General features: G+C 37.2%; 1 pseudogene; it reads right to left on the reverse strand.

Annotated features, from left to right (window-relative positions):
- Nucleotides 1–321: 321 nt before the first annotated feature.
- Nucleotides 322–1,060, reverse strand: LOC108300147 (annotated as a pseudogene).
- Nucleotides 1,061–15,105: the final 14,045 nt, after the last annotated feature.

Here is a 15,105-nt window from a genome sequence, read left to right on the forward strand (position 1 = left end):
ATCCACCCGCCTCGGCCTCCCAAAGTGCTGGGATTACAGGCTTAAGCCACCGCGCCTGGCTAATTTTTGTATTTTTAATAGAGACAGGGTTTCACCATGTTCGTCAGGCTGGTCTTGAACTCCTGACCTCAGGTGATTCACCTGCCTCGGTCTCCCAAAATGCTGGGATTACAGGCATGAGCCACTGCACCTGGCCAGTTCAAGGATAATTCTAAAAACAAGAAAATTCATGCATTATAGGAAATATGTTGTAATTTTCACAGTTGAAATTTCCTCAGGCACTGTACTTTCTCTATAAAGGAATCCTGATTTTTCTAAATATTACGATGAGTCAGGACTTGAACTAGCAGTCTTCTTTCTCTTCTTATAGTGTTTCTCATGCTCCTTTTTCTTATTTGTTTCTTATTTTTTCTCATTCTTCACTACTTTTCTTCTTTTTTGCCCATATCTCCTCAATATACTCTGGTTCTGACAAGGACTCAGATGATAAAGATTTATCTTCAGAGGTTTTTCTTTTTTTTTTTTATTCCCCCTGAGTCCTTTAATGGCCTTTTCTTTCTCAGCTGGATCCTTTGACTTCTTTGTAAAGAAAAAGAAGTCTTCTATTTTCCTTCTATCCTTGCTGTCTGATTCAGTTTCTGACATGGAGATCTCAGAAGATTTATGTGAATGGTTCTTTTTCTTTCTGCCTTTTCCTTGTTTCTTATCCTCGTCCTCAGAATCAGAACTGCTGAAGAATCAGAGCATGATGAAGATGATGAATGCCTACCAGATTTCTTCCTCTTTTTCTTTTCTTTCCCTTTTTTGGGATAAGCTCTCACTTCCACTTAACAGTTTCTCCCTGTGTTATTCTAGTTTTTTTCTTCCAGTTCTCATTTTTTTCTTCAAATCCATCCAAAGCCTTGGCATCTTTCTTTTTCTTTTCTAGTTGCTCTTGCACTGCTTCCCAGATAGGCCTTAGCTGATGGAGATAATCCTGGATTGTTGGCCCATAAGTCTGGATTGGACCCCTTGATCTGGCCATTGCTGTTGGATTCATGTAGGCCACCTGATGGTACCTCTTTCCCTTGGTGCCTGAATGTACGCAGTCACCCATCAAGGGACACAGTCACTCACCAAGGGAAACCAGCCTGGGGAAGCAGCTGAAGTGGGCCTGCCGCAGGTCCTTCTGCACTAAAAGTTTATATTTTCCTGAAAATCTTACCAACTTGTTTAGCAGGCTTGCTTTATTTTTTTTCCCCCCATTCTTCATTGTCTACTTGGTTTACCACTAGAGGGCATTGTTGGCAGTGATATCAAGAGAAAGCATACTAGAGCATTTTGCCAAAATATTTTGTGCGATCTTTTTCAATTTGCATTTCAGCCAGCAAATAAAAACATACATTGAAAAGCTACTTCATTTAATATTTTATTTTTATATTTTATGGATTCTGAATACTGAGCTTCTAGGCTTTTTGTGTGTATTAATTTAATAAAAGAGAAATCATTGTAAACTTTGGTTCCAGTTTTCTAACAAATGCTGAATCTAGAATCTGTCAGTCTCTCCCCCTGCAATGTAATACACTCTCACACATCCTCTCTTGGAATGTTATTGAGCACTTGGAGACTCATTATTTTTTATTTCCTAAAAGAGTGAAGCTATTCTATTTTCCATATCATGCCTTTCCTGATATTTGTCAGAGGATCTCAAACTGGCAAGGGACTTTCAGATTATCTAGTTCAACTATTTATAATAGACGGAATGTCTTCTACACTGTGATGAAGGGCTGTCTAGACCTCAAAATGATAAGAGAAGGTTTCTCCATTTTGGGGTAACTGTATTATTTATTGGAAAGTTCTTCAGGTGAAGGCAGAAGTTTGCCTCTTTGAAATTTATTGTATTAGATAAGATCTTTTAGTTGCAGAGAACTAGGAACCAAATCAAGCTTGCTTATGAAAAAAAGACGGTAGATTAACTGTTAGAAAACAGGTGTCTGGGGCCTGTAGCGGGGTTGGTAGCAAGGGGAGGGAGAGCATTAGGACGAATACCTAGTGCATGCTGGGCTTAAAACCTAGATGATGGGTTGATGGGTGCAGAAAACCACCATGGCACCATGGCCTATGTAACCTGCATGTTCTGCACATGTATCCCAGAACCTAAAGAAAAAAAAAAAAAGAAAACAGAGGTATCTCGTGGGCTGTGGCTAACTGGACACCTGAGACCTGTCAGTACTCAGTCTCTCAGTCTGTGGCATCTGCTTACTTCTATGTAATTACTTCATTCATTTCTCTCTGCACATCAGGATTTTCTGCCTCTTGCATCCCACGGTGAAATATGCCATTTGAATGATAAAAATGACAAAGAACTTTTGTTACCTAGCCCGGGTAGGCTATTCCAACGTTCTGTGAAGCTGGCCACCTCAGGATGGTGCAGTATATGATTTGATCTGTCATTCCAGGGTCATGGGTCCACTCTCACACTGCCTTCATGGTGAAGTGGGTCTCCTGGTTGGATGCTTTGCTGTGTGGGCTTCCAGGTCTGTGGATGAGGCACTCCATAAGCCATTGGTAATGGTGCTGTCTAAGGCTGTGCAGGCAGGAAAGAAAAACACATGCCTAGAATAGGTTTCTGTCCCTGTGAGGATGAATGGCTGGCTGGCCTTTCCAGGTTGGAAGGCTTTCATGTATTCAACTTGCTACTAAGTGGCTTGTTGATTCCCTCAAGGAATATGCCATTTTGAAGATTCAGTGTTCATCTCCATCGGATGTTCAGAGGTTACAGTAGGTAAACAAGCATTCGTAAGTGAGGATCATGCTGTCAGGCTCACACATAGCCTCCGTTTCTGCCACCATATCCACCCTGTTCATGTGTCCGTTATGCCTGCTCTGGGTGACCAGTGACAAAGACTGGCTAATGTCAAGAGGCTGAGACATTTTGTTTTTCTTGGTTGTTCAGTGCTTTTTCCATGGTAGATGCTTTCTGGTGGATATCCACATGTAAGACACAAGTCTTGACATTTTTTACATTCACCCATTTGTCTACCCACATGCCTTTTCCTCAGACCCCTTGTCTCTGATCTTCCAGTCATTTTCCTTGCGTTTCCCTGACTGCACAACTAGGCCATTGGCCATTTCCTAGGAATTTACATATATTCTCAGCTTGGGCCATTTCTCCTTCTATCCAAAGTGGATGATCAGTTTTACTGCTCATAGTTCTGCTATTGGGAAGATTTCCTCTTTACTCTCTTTCCCTGAATGTGGTTGTAATGGCCACTGTCTAGTTTTTGGCTTTTATCCACATGCTGAACCAACCCATCCATAAACCAATCTTTGGCTTCTTTCTTACATACATCTGGTCATACAGGACCCCTCTGACCCACCCTCCCTCATTCCTGCCCAAATATGTCCATAAGTGCAAGGGTTGGGGGCACTGACTGATACAGCTGTGCTTGGTGACATGGGGTCTTAGTTCCCTACTTATGAAACTTACTCATGTCTTCCAGCCTTGTTCAGGTTTAATCCCAGATATATCAGCCCTCTCTTACAATGGCCTGCTACTAGCAGGACTGGAAGGCATGAGTAAGCATCATGTGGCTTCATGGTTTAGTGGATTCTACGGAATTCAGTGCATAATAAGCATTTCCAGATGGTCACTTGGTGTCTTATAGTAAATTGTTTCATCATTTCTAGGATTCAAACACACCAAAAATAAGGGCCATTTTCAAAGGGCACATAATTTGCTGCTGATGGCATGGTTTTGCTCCAGAATCTCAGGAGTGTGAGTTGTGATTCTTTCACTTGAGCTTGCCAAACACTCTTTACTGTATCTTTCCCACCACGTGACACCTCTTACCATTGGGTCTGTTGAATCCGATAGACCAAGAGACAGGGCTGATTGCACTGTGGCCTGGGCCTGCTTTGCCACCTTTTCCTGCTCGAGGCCTTACTCAAAGCTGGAAGCTTCCCATGTCACCTGATATATGGGTTGTAGAAATACTACCAGGGATGAAATGTATTACCTTCAGAGCTCAAGGAAGCTGACAAGTGTTTGCCTTTCCTTCATTCTCTTAGGAGATGGAGACACAAGATACAGCAATTTGTCTTCAGTTTGGAAGCGCTAACCCTATACACCACTCACCTACTGGACTCCTCAAAACTTTAATGAAGTAGCTAGTCATGAATTTCACAGGTTTTATCTCCCATCTCTTGAAACACATGTCAGTGGAAGCAAAAAATATAGATTTGATCCTTGTCCCTGATTTCTGACACAGATTTAAAATTCTTGGAATTTCCATAGTGATAGGGGTAATAGATCATCTTTTGATACACATAACAAATATCTTTCAACAATACCTGAGTTTACGCTAGCAAAGTGACCCTTGGTAGGCCCCTAAATAGCTTTAGGAAGGGAGCTAGTTACCAGAGGAGTCCACTATTGTAATTAGTGGGTTGAAACTTTCAACTTCACCTCTGAACCTTCAGGGAGGAGAAAGAAACCAGAGATTGAGTTTAACCACCAGTGACCAACGGTTTAGCCAATCATGCCTACATAATCAAACCTCCATCATAACCCCTAAATTATGGAATTCAGAGAGCTCCTGATAAATTTATTCAATTTCAATATGTTTGAAAATGCCTTTATTTCATTTTTGCTGAAAAAAATTTTCTTTAGCTCAAATATCCTAGGTTGGCTGTTTTCTTTTATCTTCTTNTTTTTTTTTAGCACTTTAAAGATGTCATTTATTGTCTTTTGGCTTCCATCATTCTTATAATCATTTCTTTGAGTATATCTTTTTTTTCCCATCACGTTAAAGATTTCATTTTATTTTTAGTTTGAAGTTGATAACTATGATGTTCTTAGGAATTTTTTCTTTTATTTTCCCTTTTTGGGTTCACCAATCTTCTTAAATATGTGAGGTATGTCTTTCATCAATTTTGAAAAATTCACAGAAATTATCTTTTCAAATATTGCTTTTCCCTTCTTTTTTATTATCAAAAAGGATTTATTGAAACAATGCTCTACTACAGGAAGAGGAACTTTATTTTTTATTATTTTTATTTTTTTTATTTCAGTAGCTTTAGGGGTACAAATGGTTCTTGGCTACATGAATGAATTGTATAGTGATGAAGTCTGGGATTTTAGTGTACCTACCTGAGGTAGGTAGATTATATCCTTTAAGCAGCTTTTTATCCCTCACCTGCTTCCCATCCTTCCCTCTGCTGAGTCACCAATGTTCACTGTATAACTTTGCATGCCTTTGTGTACCCATGGCTTAGCTCCCACTTATAAATGAGAACATGTGGTCTGTGCTTTTCCATTTCTGAGTTACTTCACTTAGAATAATGGCCTCCATTTCCATCCAAGTTGCTGCAAAAGAAATTATTTTATTCTTTCATATGGCTGAGTAGTATTCCATGGTATATATATCTCATTTTCTTTATCCTCTCATTGATTGATGGGCACTTAGGTTGGTTCCATATCTTTGCAACTGTGAATTAATGCTGTGATAAACATACACGTGCAGATGTCTTTTTGATATAATACTTTCTTTTTCCTTTGGGCAGATACTCACTCATGGGATTACTGAAGCAAATGGTAGATCTACTTTTAGTTCTTTCAGAAATCTTCATACTCTTTTCCAAAGAGGTTGTACTAATTTACATTTCTATCAACAGTGTATAAGAGTTCAGTTTTCACCACTTCCATGCCAACATTTATTGTTTTTTGATTCTTTAATAGTGGCCGTCCTAGCTGGGTTAAAGTGATATCTCATCGTGGTTTTATTTTGCATCTTTCTGATGATTAGTGATGTCGGCATTTTTTTTTTTCATATTTTTTTGGCCATTTGTATATCTTTTTTTGAGAAATGTCTGTTCATGTCATTTGTACACTTTCAAGATGGAATAATTTGTTTTTTTCTTGCTGATTTGAGTTCCTTGTAGATTCTGGATATTAGTTATTTGTTGGGTGCATAGTTTACAAATATTTTCTCTCATTCTGTAGGTTATCTGTTTACTTTGATGATTATTTCTTTTGCAGTGTAGAAGCTTTTTACTTTAATTAGGTCACACTTATTTATTTTTGTTTTTGTTGCATTTGCTTTTGGGTACTTCATTATGAATTCTTTGTGTATATCAGTGTCCAGAACAGTTCTTCCTAGGTTTTCTTCCAGATATTTATGGTTTTAGTTCTTAGAATGAATTCTTTATACATCTTAGTCTTTAATACATCTTAAGTTAATTTCTGCAAATGGTAAAAGATAGGAATCCAGTTTCATTCTTCTACATGTGGCTATTTTCCCACTACCATTTATTGAATAGGGTGTCCTTTCCCGTTTATGCTTTTGTGTGCTTTATTGAAGATCAGTAGGTTGTAAGTATTTAGCTTTATTTCTGGGTCCTCTATTCTGTATCATTAGTCTATGTAACTACTTTTATACTAGTACCTGCTGTTTTGGTTCTTATAGCCTTATAGTATAATTCGAAGTCAGGTAATGTGATGCTTCCCGGTTTGTTCTTTTTTCTTAGGATTGCTTTGGTTGTTTAGGCTCTTTCTTTGGTTCCATCTGAATTTTAGGATTGTCTTTTTCTAATTCTGTGAAGAATGACATTGGTATTTTGACAAAAAATTGCATTGAGTCTCTCGATTGCTTTGGGCAGTATGGTCATTTTCATGGTATTGATTCTTCTAATCTATGAGAACGTGGAATGTATTTTCATTTGTTTGTGTCATCTATGATTTCTTTCAGTAGTATTTTATAGTTCTCTTTGTAGAAATCTTTCCCCTCTTAAGGTTAAGTATTATCATTACGTTCAATAGCAAAAACCACAATTACTCTTGCACCAACCTAATAGAGTTCTAATTTTTATAGCTATTGTAAAAGGGATTGAGTTCTTGATTTGATTCTCAGCTTGGTCATCGTAGGTGTATGGCAGTGATACTGATTTTTGTTCCTTGATTTTGTAACCTGAGACTTTACTGAATTCATTTATCAAATCTCAGAATCTTTTGAAAGAGTCATTAGGGACTTTTACATATAAGGCCATATTGTTGGCAAACACAGATAGTTTGACTTCCTCTTTTCTAATTTGAATGCCCTTTATTTATTTTTCTTTTTTCTTTTTCTTCTTCTTTTTTTTGTCTGATTGCTTTGCTAGGACTTCCTTTTATCCAATTCTTTCTCTTTTTCTAGAACTCGAATTACATGTATATTAATGTTAGATCATTTGACAGTGTCTTTCATGTCTTGTTCTTTTCTTTTAAAAAAATTCTCTATGTGCTTCATTTTAAATAGTTTATTTTGAGCTGTCTTTAACACTGATTCATTCCATGATAACTTAATTTCATATACTGTAGAGTTTTAGAAAGTTAATTTGTTTTTTTGTTTGTTTTTTTTTTTAGGAAATTCCATTTCTCTGCTTAAGTTATTCAGTTTTATCCATTTGTTCATCTTTTCCTCTATTTTATTTAACATATTTATAATAGTAATTTTAATATGCCTGTGAATTCCAACCTCTGGGTCATCTATAGGTTTGCTTCTATTATTTTCTTGATTACAAGTCATGTTTACTGGCTTCTTTGCATAAATTATTTTTTATTTTTTCACTTTATGCTGGGCATTGTGTAAAAAGATGTGTAGATACTGAAACATATGTATTTCCCTCTAGGTAAGGCACACTTTTCCCTCTGCTAGGCAGTATGTTTGAAGGCCAATTGCTTGTCTCATCAGAAATTGAGTTGGGATAAGGATGGCTTACAGTTTTAGGTGGCTTCAGTTCTCATCTATTTTCCAATATATTGATAATAAAATATGTTTGCTTTTTATTACAGCTGTTCTCTCCTTTTGACTTGGGGATATAGTTCTTATGAAACTATGAAAATCTTCTTCTATCTTTCTGAGAGTACCCCAACTTTGCCTACAGCTCAGCATTTATTAAAAGTTTTCTAGGTAAAGCCTGGTGGGTTGCCTGGATATGCTTTTGGGGGAGCCTCTGGATTCTAATGTATCACTCATCCTAATTTGGCTATTAGAAACTCTGTTGGATTTTCCTTTCTCTTGGAAGAAGAAACCCTCTTCTTATGACACAATCATTTACCTATCCCAAACTCAGCAAATGCCACCAGAGAGAAACAGTCTCTTCCCTATCTGGAATTTAATTCTTCCAGACTTTCAGACTTCTTCACACCATTAAACTTATTTATTGATTTATTTTATATCCATCTCCCCTCACCCCTACTACTTGTTACAGTGATAGCTGTGGTCTATCACAATCTTTTATATCATAATCCATAACAGAACTCTTCTAAATTATTTGTAGTCTTTGTGACAACAATGAAAATTAGATGTTATCATCTTTACTTACATATTAAAATTAATCTTAGAGAGGGTCACTTGCCTAACAACATCTTACTTGTTAGCAACAGAGTGAAAATTTCAGTGCAGATTGAACTCTCTATGCCTCTAGAATATGTACACACTTCTTTTTCCCAAGCTGCCCCCTTTACTCTTTCTTTTGTAAGTGTAGTGCTGCAGGGTGATTCAGAAAAAAGGAGGTATTTTGTGGTCAAATCAATCTAAGAAATATTGTAGGCTATTTCCCCTCCTTAAGTTCACAATATCTATCAGCATGTTAAAAGTCCTACAGTAAACAATTTAAACAGAATGTTTTCTAAACTTATTTGACCTCAGGAGTTCCCCCAGCCTCAGCAAATAAAACCTATTAACAGTCTACAGAACTAGAGTAATGTGGAGTACATTTTATAAAAAAGCAGCACTACATGATTCTGCCTCCCAGATTCTACTTGTTATAATATTCTAAAAGGTCATCTCTGCATTATTTAATAATAATTCACCAAGGCATTTGACAAAAACTTCAGTGCTAAATTTTATTAATTTTATCATTCTCTATGGAAGAAACACACACTTAACTTAATATTTAAAATAAATCTATGTTAAGTCATGACTTTTTTTTTTTAAGAAAAGAAAATGGTAAATGTAAGAGAATAAACAGCATAATAAGGTACATTCTTATTTCAAATATATTATCTTACCTAAATTATGAAATGAGTTGTTCTACCCATATCAGTAATGAATCATTTTGCCATACATAAAAATGCTATTTTAAAAGTATTTTCATATCAAAATGGCAAGGAAGGTCAAGAACTGAGAAATTTGTAAGTGTTCATCCAGAAGTCATAAAAACAGAAGTATTTTCACCACAAGGTAGATGTATTAGATATCACTACCTTGCATGGAAGTTTTTACCTGGATTTGACTATCGAGGTTAAAGTAGAACCTGTAAAATATGTATTTTGCAGGAAATGTGTTAGAATAGGTTCATTTGGTTAAGACTCATCGAGGAAAGTTTCTTATGAACTAACAATTAAGCTGGCCTCCACTGGATCTTCTGGAATTTTATACCAAATTTTAAAGAAAATAAAGGTTCATGATCTTCTTTGAGGCAGAAGGAGTCATTTGTGTGGTTTGAAGGCATCATGGCTATTCATGGCTATGATCTGCTTTAGTGGTAAAGTTCAGTGTATTGAACATAGATGTACCAAGCAATTGCTATGTCCCAGAACATGGTGATATACTCCCTGATCCCAAATACGAAAAGTTTGCTGAGAAACGTGTGACTAACCTTGACTAAGAAGCCCTGTTACATTGATCTTCCCCATGTTACATTAATAAATGCTGATAAATGATGCCTTTTAGAGGGACTACAAAAACGCAACTTCTACCTTAGAAAAATACAGTCACCTCTCAGATACTCATAATCTCAATTTAATTACTTATCAAGTCTTGGTCAATCTTGTTTCATCTATACCTCTTCCTACTTCCCATTAGCCCTAGCCCTTCCACCCCAAATGGATTCAAAATGATTCTCTAAAAATGACTTTTTGTTGCCAATACATTGCTTTCTTGTTTAATAAACCTTTTATTTTGGAAGCATTTTAGGTTTACGAAAAAATTGCAAAGATAGTATAGAGAGTTCCCAGATACCCCATAGCCAGTTTCTCCTATGACTAATATTTTATAGTAGTGTGGTATATTTGCTACAATTGATGAATGTTAATGTTAATACATTATTGTAATTAGAGTCTATGATTTATACAGATTCCCTTAGTTTTAAAAAATATCTAATATCCATGTTTTGTCCTGGGAACCGATCCAGGATACCACATTATATCTAGTTGTTGTGTATCCTTGAACTCATCTTGGCTGTGCATTTTCTCAGACTTTCCCTGTTTTTTTATAATCTTGACAGTTTTGAGGAATACCAGTCAGGTATTTTTGTAAAATACCCCTTAACTGGAACCTTTCTGATTTTTCTTTCATGTTCACATTGAAGTTTGGGGATTTGGACAGGATGATAACAGGGGGAAAGTGCCATTCTCCTCACATCATGTCAATGGTAGATATTATCAGCATGACTTGTCACTGTTGATGTTAACCTTGATCACTTGTCCGTTTCTTCACTGCAAAGCTATTCTTTTCCCCCTATTTCCATATAGTACTCTTTGGATGGAAATCATTATGTGGAGTCCACACTAAAAGAGTGAGAAATAAAGCTCCCCTTTTTAAGGTGAACTATCAACATAAATTATTTTGAATTCTTCTTCCAGGAAATTTGTTATTCTCCTGCATTTATCTACTTATTTAATCAATCATTTATTTATATCAGTATGTACTCATGAATAGTTATTTTATATCTTGGATTATAAATATTTATTTATTTTGTTGCTTAAATTGTTCCCTCTTTGGCTATTGGGAACGCTTACAGTTGATTTCTGCATCCCTTTCACATACTGCCATCACTGGGAGTTTTTGTTTGTTTATCTTTTGAGCATTTCCTTTACTGTGATTCAGGTCCATCTTTTATATTATTTCTCACTCAGTTCTAGAATGAGTCATTTCTGGATCCTTTTATTGGAAAATGATACTAGAAACTATGATCTGGGTTCCTCTAGGTATGCTCATTGCTGCTGGGATAATCACTGCTTCAAGAACCTCTCAGCTGACAGAGCAAGAAAACATATGCATATATCCACATATCTGTATTTCTACATGTATATAGATATATATGTATTATATATGTATATATAATCAGTTACATATACATATAATATATGTTATATATACATGTAGCATTTATAATACATATATATCAATTACATAGAGAAATATGTAGAAATGTATTTGGATTTCATGTAGAAATACTTATGAACTATATATATAGCTCATACTGATGTCTCCAACTCTAATTTATTACCACACAGATCATTCTAGAATTTTTCCCTTGCTTGTCTGGAACCTCTCATCCAACAGTCAGAATCCTGGCTCCCACCATCTGCCATCCATTTACACAGCTGTTTAATTCCAATATACATATATAGAGGTTTCACAATTGTTAACCCATATTTCCATGTGAAACAGCCCTATCAACTAAAATGTAGTGCCTATATACCATTCCTTTTGTCTTTAGTCTTAGATTCTGTTCATTCTTCAAGTTACTTACATTGGCACCTTATTCTTCCACTCTTCTAAAGATTTATAAAATCAAAAAATAGCACAAAAACTACAATAGCAAAATACGAACAATTCATAATGCCATTTTCACCTCATCAGATTAACATAAATTCCTTAATATCATCGAATATTTATTCAATATTAAATTTTTTTTCCATTATCTTATAAATGTTTTACTTTATTGTTAGGTTGTTTGAGTCACAATATAAACAAGTGTCACCTATTGAATTTGGCTGATATAACTCATAAGTTTCTTTTAATCTTTAGGTTTTTTGCTTTCATTTTTATCTTGCCATTTATATTTTGAAGAAATGGTTTGTCCTACAAAATTTTCCACATTCTTTGCTATTATTTAACATCTTTCTTCATTCTCTGCATTTTCTATATCTGGTATTCCTTTTATGTGCGCTTCCTGTAATCTTGTATTTAGATCCAAAAGCCTAAGCCGATTTGATGAAAGGGGGAGGGTAATATTTCATAGGCAGTATCATGTATTTATGACATTATGTAAAGAAGCACACAGTGTCTACCTATGTTTCTTTAACTGACTAATGATTTAAGACTGTCAGTCTGACTTTTTAAATAAAGTTATCCATAAACCTTTTGCCTAAAGGTTTTAGCAACCATTTACGATTCTTGCTTAGACCCATTATTGCATCAGGGCTTAAAAAATGGAGATACCAAAGGAAAAAAATACCTCGGAATACAGCTAACAAGGGGGGTGAAAGATGTTTACAAGGAGAACTACAAAACACCATTCAAAGACATAAGTGATGACAAATGGAAAAACATTCCGTGCTCATGGATAGGAAGAATCAATATCATGAAAAGGGCCATACTACCCAAAGCAATTAATAGATTCACTGCTATTCCTATTATACTACCATTGAGATTATTCAGAAAACTAGAAAAAACTATTTAAAAATTCATATAAAACCAAACAAAGAGCTTGAATAGCCAAGGCAATTCTAAGCCAAAAGAACAAAGCTGGAGGTATCACGCTACCTGACTTCAAACTATACTACAGGGCTACAGTAATCAAAACAGGATGGTACTAGTACAAACACACACACAAAGACCAATGGAAAAGAATAGAGAACCCAGAAATAAGACTACACACCTACAGATCTTTGACAAATCTGACAAAAACAAGCAATGGGGAAAGGATTCCCTATTTAATAAGTGGTGCTGGGATAACTGGTTAATCATATATAAAACATGGAAGCTGGACCCCTTCCTTTCACAAAACACAAACATCAACTTAAGATGGATTAAAGACTTAAATGTAAAACCCAACACTCTAAAAACCCTAGAAGACAACTGAGGGAATGTCATTCTGGACATAGGAACAGACAAAGATTTCATGATGAAAACACCAAAGCAATTGCAACAAAAGCAAAAATTGACAAATAGGATCTAAATAAACTAAAGAGCTTGTGCATAGCAAAGGATGCTATTGACAGAGTGAAGAGATAACCTACAAAACAGGAGACAATTTTTGCTAACTATATGATACGGTTCAGCTCTGTGTCCACACCCAAATCTCATCTTGAATTGTATTCCCACAATTCCCTGTGGGAGGAACCTGGTGGGAGATAATATGAATCATGGGGGCCATTTTCCCCATACTGTTCTCATGGTAGCGAATAAGTCTCATGAGACCTGTTGGTTTTATCAGGGATTTCTACTTTTGCATCTTCCTCATTTTTCTCTTGCTGCTGCCAAGTAAGAAGTGACTTTTGCCTCCCCCCATGATTCTGGGGCCTTCCCAGCCAAGTGGAAATGTAAGTTCAATTAACTCTCTTTTTCTTCCCAGTCTTGGGTATGTCTTTATCAGCAGCATGAAAACAAACTAATAGAGTAAATTGGTCCCAGGGCTGGGGTATTGCTGAAAAGATACCTGAAAGTGTGGAAGCCACTTTGGATCTGGTTAACAGGCAGAGGTTGGAACAGGTTGGAGGGCTCAGAAGAAGACAGGAAAATGTAGGAAAGTTTGGGATTTCCTAGAGACTTGTTGAGTTGAATGACTTTGCCCAAAATGCTGATAGCGATATGGACAGTAAGGTCCAGACTGAGGTGGTCTCAGATGGAGATGAGGAATTTATTGGGAACTGGAGCAAAGGTGACTCTTGTTATGTTTAAGCAAAGAGATTGGTGGCATTTTGCCCCTGATCTAGAGATTTGTGGAACTTTAAACTTCAGAGAGATGATTTAGGGTATCTGGTGGAAGAAATTTCCAAGCAGCAAAGTATTCAACATGTGACTTGGGTGCTGTGAAAAGCATTCAGTTTTAAAAGGGAAACAGAATGCAAAAGTTTGAAAAATTTGCAGCTTGACAATGGGATAGAAAAGAAAATCCCATTTTCTGAGGAGAAATCCAAGCTGGCTGCAGAAATTTGCATAAGTAACCAGGAGCCAAATGTTAATCTCCAAGACAATGGGGAAAATGTCTCTAGGGCATGCCAGCAGTCTTCTCAGCAGCCCCTCCCATCACAGGCCCAAAGGCCTAGGAGGAAAATGTGGTTTTGTGGCTGGACCCAGGGTCCCTGTGCTGTGTGCAGCCTAGGGACTTGGCGCCCTGCATCTCAGCCACTCCAGCAATGGCTGAAAAGGGCCAACACAGAGATTGGGCCATGGGTTCAGATGGTGCAAGCCCCAAGTCTTGGCAACTTCCATGTGGTGTTGAGCCTGTGGGTGCAAGAAGTCAAGAACTGAGGTTTGGGAAACTTTGCCTGGATTTCAGAAGATGTATGCCTGGATGCCCAGGCAGAAGTTTGCTGCAGGAGTGGGGTCCTGATGGAGAACCTCTGCTGAGGCAGTGCAGAAGGCATATGTGGGATCAGAGCCCCCATGCAGAGTCCCTACAGGGGCACCAGCTAGTGGAACTGTGAGAAAAGGGCTACGGTCCTCCAAACCCCAGAATGCTAGATCCGCTTACAGCTTGCACTGTGCGCCTGCAAAAGTTGCAGACATTCAATGATACCCTGTGAAAGCAGCCAGGAGGGAGGCTATACCCTGCAAAGCCACAGGGTTGAAGCTGCCCCAGGCCATGGGAACCCACCTCTTGCATCAGTGTGACCTGGACGTAAGACATGGAGTCAAAGGAGATCATTTTAGAGCTTTAAGATTTGACTGCCTCACTGGATTTCAGACTTACATGGGCCCTGCAACCCTTTCGTTTTGGCTAATTTCTCCCATTTGGAATGGCTGTATTTACTTAATACCTGTACCCCTATTGTATCTAGAAAGTAACTAGCTTGCTTTTGATTTTATGGACTCATAGGCAAAAGGGACTTGCCTTGTCTCAGATCAGACTTTGGACTGTGGACTTTTGGGTTAATGCTGAAATGAATCAAGACTTTGGGGGGCTGTTGGGAAGGCATGATTGGTTTTGAAATGTGAGGGCATAAGATTTGGAGGGGCCAGAACAGAATGATACCATTTGGCTCTGTGTTCCCACCCAATTCTCATCTTGAATTATACTCCCATAATTCCCACATATTGTGGGAGGGACCTGGTGGAAGATAATTCGAATCACGGGAGTGGTTTCCCCCATAGTGTTCTATTGTAGGGAATAAGTCTCATGAAATCTGAT

The sequence above is a fragment of the Cebus imitator genome, unplaced genomic scaffold, assembly GCF_001604975.1.
Source record: "Cebus imitator isolate Cc_AM_T3 unplaced genomic scaffold, Cebus_imitator-1.0 Scaffold25, whole genome shotgun sequence".
NCBI lineage: Eukaryota > Metazoa > Chordata > Mammalia > Primates > Cebidae > Cebus > Cebus imitator.